The 9,928-nt window shown below is 35.7% G+C and overlaps 1 protein-coding gene and 1 non-coding gene across 6 annotated transcripts in view; one reads left to right on the forward strand and one right to left on the reverse strand.

Moving 5' to 3' along the window:
* The window catches only part of Spag16 (sperm associated antigen 16), an 871,964-nt gene that overhangs the window by 106,540 nt on the left and 755,496 nt on the right, over positions 1-9,928 (forward strand). Inside the window, exon 1 of one of the 5 annotated variants that reach the window (XM_021171972.1) lies at positions 404-602. The exons of the other annotated variants lie outside the window; for them this stretch is intronic. The gene's annotated coding sequence lies outside the window, so the exon portion shown is untranslated. Of the gene's footprint in view, positions 1-403; positions 603-9,928 lie in introns of those variants that run through there. 5 annotated transcript variants of the gene reach the window in all.
* On the reverse strand, positions 3,795-3,920 carry LOC115032531. Its single transcript, XR_003838186.1, has one exon. It is a non-coding gene; the product is annotated as a U6atac minor spliceosomal RNA (small nuclear RNA).

Consider the following 9,928-nt stretch of genomic DNA (forward strand, 5'->3'; position numbering starts at 1 on the left):
CTTTCCTTTCTTTCTTTCTTTCTTTCTTTCTTTCTTTCTTTCTTTCTTTCTTTCTTTCTTTCTTCCCTCCCTCCCTCCCTCCCTCTTTTCTTTCTTTCTTTCTTTTTTTCTTTCTTTCTTTCTTTCTTTCTTTCTTTCTTTCTTTCTTTCTTTCTTTCTTTCTTTCTTTCTTTCTCTCCTTCTTTCTTTCTTTTCTGTTATTTCTCTGTCCTCTACTCTTGAGCTCATAGATCAGTCTTTATTCCGTGTGGGATGCAGCGGTTCATTCCTGGTCAATGACCCTCAATTATCATCCCCTTCTCCTTCCCTGGGGCATCTATTTTAAACCTATTGCTTTGGTTCTTGACAGTATGGGCCTCTTTTGTCAGTTGGCCAAGGGGGAGCGCGAAGGCTCGAGCTGAGACTTAAAATGGCTGGAGCTGAGATTTAAAATCAGCTCAACCGCCTTTATTCCTCCCGGATGTTTACTCTGACGCAATGAGTATGGTCAGCCTGTGAAAGTCGCCAAAGCTGTTGTGGAAGGGACTGAACTCAGCGCTTCGGAATCTATCTGTATACTCCAACTTTGTGCTTTCCCAGAGACTCACTTTCTGTCTGAGGAGGTAAATTTTAGCAGGCTAGTGTTAAAGGTCACTAGCCTTCACATCCCAGCCAACAAGTGCTTGTTGGGCTTCTGCCTCAGCCCCGTCCTGCTGCTAGTGCCATACAAACAAAGCCCAGATCCCAGCATAGGCATAGCCCTTCTCCCAAGTTTTGGACCATAGGAAGTAAAGTGTTTAATGCCAGTCAATGGGTACCAGTAGGACACACAGATTAAAAGCTTCGGGAATAGATGTGGACTAAGAATAGAGAAGTTATGGACTCTTAAAAAGTACCGTGTTTACAGTTCATATATGTAAACAATGTTATTTTGTGCCGCTAAACTTAGTGGTACTGCATCAGTAGCCAGTGCAGCTGTTCTTAGATCAACTTCTGTAATTGATGTAATGAAAAAAATATTTTAAAACAGAGTTTGATTATTTTTTATGAAAAGAGATTTTTCTCACGTAATATATTTTTATTATGGTTTCTCCTCCATCTAACACTTCCGAGTTCTTCCCTCCCATCTAGATCCACCTCTTTCCTGTCTCTCATTAGAAAAAAAAGGGGTAATAATTATAAATATATATAATATGTTATATATTAATTAATGCTATTTATAATTAATATATGAAGTATAACAATATATAATTAATGTTACTACTATATAATTCATATACATATAAATATTATATATATGAAACAAAAACTAACACACTAGAATTGCACAAAACACGTGAACAGAAGGAAAAGAGTCTAGGAGAAGGCCCAAGGATCAGAGACCCACTCATTTACCCACTTGAGAATCCCATAAAAACATGTAAATGGCAGCCATAATATACACAAAGGTTCTATATAGCAAAAAAAAAATGAAAAAAGAGTAAATTACAAATAAAAATATTAAAATTAATAAAAAGGAAGATCCCTGACATGACATTATAAGACATAATATAATTCCAAAGATGCTGTTCTGTTGGCCATTTACTGTTGGTATGCAATCTACCTTAAGGGAAGTTTCCCCTGAAAGACTCCCTTGGAGGAAACTAAAGTTTCATTGGCAATGGTTATCTACTGGAGATTGATTCTGGATTAGAGATGGGGGACATGTGTCCTTAGATTTTGATTATTAATTGAAGTTCTGACAGTAATTAATTCATAACAAATGAATCAAAGATATAAGAGTGTAGTACGATTTTAAGAGTAACCTCTTAGCTCACCCTGTGATGTTACACATTACTTCTAAGGAATTGATAGGCTTTCAGGGTGGGATTCAAGAAACTCTGCAGGTAAAGCAGTGTGGTTTGTATCAACCACAGCCCACAAATCTATGTTGATAAGATAGAGTTTGTAGCTGGTGGATAAATTGTATTCAATTCTTTTTTTAAAAATCTATTTATTTTATTTATATGAGTACACTGTAGCTATCTTCAGACACAGCTGAAGTGGTTATCAGACCCCATTACAGATGGTTGTGAGCCACCATGTGGATTCTGGGAACTGAACTCGGGACCTCTGGAAGAGCAGTTAGTGCCTTTAACTGCTGAGCTAACTCTCTAGTCCTTATTCAGTTCTTTTTAAATTAGCCCTTTCAACCATGCTGAACATACTTTCACAAGACTCTTAGAAACTAGATGACATACTATTCTAAGCCTTTCTGTGGTATTGAACCAATAAAATAGAAAAGTACTTGTTGTTTTGGGGTGGCATAATCTACTAGCTAGTTTTGTTTCTGTAGCCATATAGAGAGCAAAGAATCAGTTACTGTATTTCAACTTTGTAATTAGCTTGTATGAAGTCATTCCTTCTCCAGTAATAACTAACTATGCTTTAATGCTTTAAATCTAATCATGTGGCAAAACTAGAGGAGAGTTATGTCAGTGCATCAATATATGAGAAGGTCTTGCCAATAATGTCATAAGCACTACTCTCATTAATAGAGTTTATAGCAATATGACTTATTGTTGGCATCTTTGAACATGAAGCTAGTAGTATTTTATATTTATAAAATCAATCTACCATCATTATTTCTAAAGATAGTTTGCTAGCATGTTTCTCTTTTAGGTGGCTGTAAACGTTTTCAGACCAGAGTCTACTCTAACATCTTTCTATCACTAAAATTCGAGGACACCACTTCCACATTAATATTTTTTTCCTTTGAGGCTATTAATAGGATGTACTTGGTGCTCTAGAAGTTTCTTTCTATTTTCATTTTGAGAGTAGAAGTCAGGGGGAGTTAAGATCAAGAAAAATTAATTTATGATCCTTTCATCTTCTAAATCTCCTTAGAAAATTTCTGATTTAAAACAAATAATCATTTCATAATCCTGCTATGATTTCTAATGAATTTAATGAATCAAACATAGGGTTAGAAAACGGCAGTCTAGAGATATATTTTGATTGGATTTCTAAAGTTCATATTCTTTTTGGGGGGGGCTCTCTTTTTTTAATTAGGTATTTATTTCATTTACATTTCCAATGCTATCCCAAAAGTCCCCCACACGCTCCCCCACCCATTCCCCCACCCACTCTCACTTCTTGGCCCTGGCGTTCCCCTGTACTGAGGCATATAAAGTTTGCACGACCAATGGGCCTCTCTTTCCAGTGATGGCCGACTAGGTCATCTTCTTATGCATATGCAGCTAGAGACACGAGCTCCGGGGGGTACTGGTTAGTTCATATTGTTGTTCCACCTATAGGGTTGCAGATCCCCCCAGCTCCTTGGGTACTTTCTCTAGCTCCACTATTGGTGGCCCTGTGATCCATCGAATAACTAACTATGAGCATCCAATTCTGTGTTTACTAGGCCCCAGCCTAGTCTCACAAGAGACAGCTATATCTGGGTCCTTTCAGCAAAATCTTGCTAGTGTATGCAATGGTGTCAGTGTTTGGAAGCAGATCATGGGATGGATCCCTGGATATGGCAGTCTTGAGATGGTCCATCCTTTAGTCTCAGCTCCAAACTTTGTCTCTGTAACTCCTTCCATGGGTGTTTTGTTCCCAATTCTAAGAAGGGCACACTTTGGTTGCCATTCTTCTTGAGTTTCATGTGTTTTGCAAATTGTATCTTATATCTTGGGTATTCTAAGTTTTTGAGCTAATATCCACTTATCAGTGAGTACATATTGTGTGAGTTCTTTTGTGATTGGGTTACCTCACTCAAGATGATGACCTCCAGGCCCATCCATTTGCCTAGGAATTTCATAAATTCATTTTTTTAAAAACAGTGGTTAGAAGCCACGAAGTAGGTGGCAATGCCTTAACTGTATGTGTGTTGTTAGGCCCAAGGGCCTCTTCCATTCCTGTCAAGGGGAGTGCGAACCTTCTCTCCTTTCATACAACACTAAAGTTCATATTCTTTATGATTCTTTGATATACTTGTATTAAAATTTTGGTGTCAACATGTACAATTCATTCTAACTATCATAACATGCATACCTCCCCTCTTCTTAGATATTCTGGCCTCTGCTTTTTCCAGACCATGTCACCATCTCACTTCCTTTTGTTTCTTTAAGTTGATTTTTATTCTATCTGGAATTCTCTGCTCTCAGAGTTAAGGCCATCTGTGTCCGTCCCAGTATTCAAGCCTTCGCTACAGGTCCACCTTCTCTGTGAGGCCTTGTCCCATGCCTCACCCTTGCCTACTCAGTGCTGACTGCCTTTACTTTATTCCTCCATTTTGTTTCTTTCCATAGAAATTCCTGTCTCCTACTATTTCATGAAATTTACTTGTACTTGTTCAATATTTGTATTTTCTCTTCCCAATATGTTGTCTGCGATATTTATTTTTATTTCTTTTCTGCTAATGTATGACAGGCAGTAGGATTACTGATAAGCAGGTCACTCACAGAGCAATTGCCTAACATGTACAAGGCAGTGAGTTTGACCCCAGCCCTCCCACCCCAAGGATCAAGGAAGAAAGGACAGGGAATTGACATGTTTAGTAAAAAATAAAATGGGAGATAACATTTTTATGTTGTATGACTTATCTTTTATGTTAAATTTACAAAATGTATATGAACTATTAATTGATTTATTTGAGTTATCTTTCTGATGTCTGCCATTTGAATGCCAGACTTCTCCTCTAAATAGTTACAAACACAACCTTTTTAAAAATTCAAAGATCAGAAAGATCCTTGAACCTTGCACTAATAAAAATCAGGTAAAGGTTACAGATTACATTAATAATAAGTATCTCTTATAGAAGAGTGTATGCAATTGATTTTACAGTGGGACTTTATAACCACCCAAGTTACCAAGCCACAAGCATATGCTCCTCATGGATATCTTCAGAGAATGGGAACCTGAGTTGGTTATGATTTTATCAGGAGAGATAGGCACGTAGATATGGGTAGAAAAGCAAACAGATGCTTAGGAGAGTATTAGGTGTTCCCCCTTGGGCTCTGGTACAAGTTTATCTTCTAATAGTAAATTATTTGCACTATTTACAAAAGATGGAGGCAGATGAAACATGTGTGGAGACAAGCCAGTTATCCATACTTTCTACCCAGAAACAAATCACAAAATATGTGACATTTACTAAGGAAAGTGTCATAAATTGAATAGTAAAATTATGAATTATTAATTTTATTTACTTGATATTTTATGAGACATTGTCTAGCAGAACCCAACACTGACAGAAATAGACACTTTGGTCACTATCCAGAGACTCGCTTTTCTATATTCTCTTATATTTTTCCTGTACTTCCATTTTATTTATATGTCTTTTGAGTGTTTTTAGATTTGGAACACTATTATGTGATAATGCTAGTCATAATGAAAACAAAATTTGTATTTAGAATTATTTTATGTGTTACTATTGTGTAAAAACCTTGTGTCATAATTAAAAAATTGAGCAACTTAAAATATTTTATTAAGTTGCAATTATCAATTTCACAAGATTAAAGCTAGGGTAGGACAACTGAGCTGTATTGAAATTTCAGTTACAAAAAAAGCATTCTTATTCTTCGATTTGGAAGCCTGCCAACTGGAGACTTTATTAGGCATCCAGGGCAACTGGCAAGTCACTCAATGGGGAGCTGCTTGCTTAGTCGGATATATCTGCAGGCAAATTTAGTCTTTCTAAGGTTTGTTCTTTGTTTCTGTTTTGTAAAGATTACTCAATAGTTTTAAATTAAAGTTACAGAGAGATATATAATCTAAAACTCAGTGAAATTTCTACTATTGATTTCACTTTCTGTGCTTCTAAGTGAGAAATTAATAAAAGCTTGGGACATCTTTATTTCCAAAGTCACTGTTAATGGAGAGCATCCTTACTTTCTTAAACATATTATGTCCGTTATTGATGAATGTCCCTCTCATCGATTCTGTTATCTTTCAATTAATTTCTTATACTTCTTTATTGCCAAATAATGTTGGCAATGTTGTTATAATAATTTTTCATAGTAGTGAACTGGCATGATTTAAAGATCTATTGTAAAATTAAATGCCTATGGGTTTAATTGCTACCCATAAGCAATGAGTAGAAGCTAAATAAATGACCCCCAACATCCCTAAGTACTGCTTGAACCTCGTTTAGCAACTATTTATGCTCCTGGGAAGTATAAAAGCAAAGAGGATAGCCTCCAAAGAATTAGAAAGATGGTATACAGGGCTGGAAACAGGAACTCTGGCCATTGGCTGCCCTCAGACATGTGTGGTGAGCAGCAAGCCACTGGGTATGTCTCCTATTTTCAAAAGGGCAGCTTTATCTAAGGGAATGCAGTAGAATCAGGTTCTCATTCCCATTGTTCAGAAAAGTTCTGTGTAAGAGGAGGAGGCAGGCATAATTCTTCACTTTACATGTCTGTTGGATCATCCATTGTGGTGACTTCTGATAGGTAGGGAATTAGCAGATTACTGACAAGCAAACTTTGCTTGTAGATGAAAAGGAATAGACATATTTGGTCAGGGAAGCAGAATTTAAGACTTGTCCCAACTTCTTACTCTTTATGATCTTGTTTACAATAGTTTAAAATTTAGTATTTGCATAAGTACCTCACTCAAACTTTAAGTAACTCAACTGAGCAAAGCGTATATATCATGTGTTTCATGGCCACTGTTGGGCTAGCAATGGGGTTTTACTCCTTATAGCTACCTTGAGAAATAATCTGGTTTGGAAGGGTTTGACACTTGCCTTCTTATTAGAGGACAGGCCCCAAGAACTGGCACACTTGTTCTGGTGTCTCTTGACATCAGACCAGAGGTACTCCCATGTTTTTGGCAATTAATGAGGTAAATCAAATGGCCATCCCACACTTGGCTTCAAGATGGCAGAACACTGACATTTGTGGGTAGCCTTAACTCTCAATTTAAGAAAACCTCAGGGTTTGGTTACTGCCACTGGGTGAATATGGTCAAGAAGTAGATTATAAGCAGAATCTTATTTAATAGAAAGAAATAAATGTTTAAAAGCAATTAGTGCTATGAGCCATGATTCTTCTCATTGCTATATTGTGTGTGTGTGTGTTTTATATATATATATATATATATATATATATATATATATATATTATATACTTGTTTTGATGTGTTCATCCATGCATACATATGTGGAGGCTGAAAGATCAATGCCAAATATTTTTCACCTTACTTTTTAATGACAGGCATGTCATTAAATGGAGCTCATAATCACTTGGCCCCACTGAATGGACAGTGAATTTCAAGTGTCCTCCCTATCTCTGCCACATCGGCAAGCATTGCTGATGCAGACATGTACTACCACACTCAGCCTTTACATGGTGTTGAGATCCTGACTCAGGTTTTCCTGCTCACACAACATGCTCTTTAACAGCTGAAACATCTCTCCAGCCTTATTCTTTGTTTACTTTTATTAATATGTGAAATTAGAATGAATGCATAATTAATCATGTACTTTGTTAATATGGACCATTAATGAAACTTATAGTTTTAAATACCTAAATACTCTCTTGGCATACTTCTTAATATATGGGAAAACCTGGCTGTGATTAGAGTATAGAATTGTTGAGCCAAGAACTATATTGTTAATAAAGTAGTAAAGCCCATTTGTGTTAAAAGGAAAAGAATGTTAAATGGATATATCATGAAGTTAGAAAATATGCTTATATTCTTTGGAATATGTTTTTTTTTTCTGAACCATAGATATTTAAGCATTAAATTTCTTAAAATGTTTCAGATGATCTTAATTTCTCATAGTAAAGTTAAGAAGGCAAAATGAATTAAAACTAAAATATAACATATAAGTAATATAAATATTACTTAATTACTATCATGACCTACACACATTTATTAAGAGCAGAAGCACACTCTGAGAGAGCCAAACTCACTGGAATCAGTTATTATGAGGGCAGTGTAATGTATTCCTGCACAGACCCAGGGTGCAAAAGTCAGCCACTCCATGGAGGCGCTTGATGCCTTGAGAGATTTAGCAAGCATGAAATGTCTGAGGCTGAGTGATGCCTGGCATGGCATACAGTTACATAGTAATCATTTCTATTTATAAAAGAAAAACACCCTAAACTAATGCATAAAAGTATAATCTAGGTAATTCAGAAACTCAGAAAGTCAAAGTCACTTATTATTTCCAAGAATTGTGTGCTATGCTCAACTGCATGCAACATGCATCAATACAACTAACAACACAGTAGATTTTTTTAAAATAACATCTTAACTATAAAGATATGAGGAAGATATTGCTCTGTAAGACAGCAACAGCTACTGCATCATGAAATGAGGGAAGTTGATGGCATTTTGTCAGCTGCATTATAATCACAAGGGACTGCCATTGTATGTTAACTGTGCTATTGATCAAATGTTCTCACACGGTCCAGGACCCCACTTCCTTTTATTTGAACAAATATATATTTTAAATGTGTTATAGTATGTCCTCTACATTAAGTATACATGTTTGCATGTCTCTCAATGCATTTCATGAATTGTTCATGCTATCATTTGAGTGAATGGTGTCCTGTAAGTCATTAGACCATCTTCCTCATTTTAGAACTTCTCAGTTGCCAGACTCCTCTCAGCCAGGGACCCTGTCCATGTGGCACTGTGTAATTGGAAACCTCCATTTGTCCTATCAAGCTGATACTCATGACCAATCCACAGAAGGAGAAACTGGATCCAACATCTTTACCAGGTCACTGGCAGCATAAAGAATATCTTCAGTACATTTGCCGTAGGAAATTTCCCAAACTTAGCCAAAGAGATACCAAATCAAATACAAGAGGACTACAGAACACCAGAAAAACAATACCAGAAAAAAAATCTACATGTTTTTTCACTACATACTACAAAACTTCACTACATGACATAGTTAAAATGTTACAAACTCAAAATAAAACATATTGAAAGCTGCAAGGAATAAAAGTGAAGTCATATACTCAGCAAGTCTATTAGAAAACATCAGTTTATCTTTTTTTTTTTTCATTTTGGTTTTTTGAGACAGGGATTCTCTGTATAGCCCTGGCTGTCCTGGAACTCACTTTGTAAACCAGGCTGGCCCCGAACTCAGAAATCTGCCTGCCTCTGCCTCCCAAGTGCTGGGATTAAAGGCATGTGCCAGCACCGCCCAGCTAACATCAGTTTATCAACAGACAGTTTTGAAACAGACAGGCCTGGAAAGATTGCAAGTCTCAAAGACCATATCTGTCTGCCTATACTCTTATACTCAGCAAAACTATTGAAATCAAGGGAGAAATAAAATCTTTCCATCATGAAAAGAAATTAAAGGAATTTTTGACTACTAAACCACACCTATAGAAGATTCTAGAGGAAATGCTTAAATTTGAAGATTACTAACACATCCAAAGGGTCACAGGGAACATATAAACAAAATAAAAAGCCACTGCAAAATAAAAAATGACAGGAATTAGTAAATATATTTGAATCATAATTCAATATAAATGGTCTCAATTCTCTAATAAGAAGGTACCAATTAACAGACTGTTTGCAAAATCAGTATTCATATTTTTGATGCCTCCAAAAATCATACTCCACCAGACTGTTAAAAGGATGAAAGATGTATACTAATCAAATCAAGAAGAACTAAGAAACAAGAAAGTATACCTGTTCTAATATCTGTCAAAATATAAATCAGAAAAAACTAGTCAGAAGAGATAAGGATGGATACTTCAAATTCTTTTTTTTTTTACAGTAAATTGTTTATTCATTTAATTTTTGTTTACCTAAATATTTATTTTAATGCCCATTTTATAAGTAATTTATTACATAATACACATAAATTTGTAATTAGAATATCCCATTACATGTCAAAAAAACATTTCCTTATAATGCTTTTTTTTAAAATATATTTTATTACATATTTTCCTCAATTACATTTCCAATGCTATCCCAAAAGTCCCCCATA

The sequence above is a fragment of the Mus caroli genome, chromosome 1 (genome assembly GCF_900094665.2).
Source record: "Mus caroli chromosome 1, CAROLI_EIJ_v1.1, whole genome shotgun sequence".
In the NCBI taxonomy this organism is placed as follows: domain Eukaryota; kingdom Metazoa; phylum Chordata; class Mammalia; order Rodentia; family Muridae; genus Mus; species Mus caroli.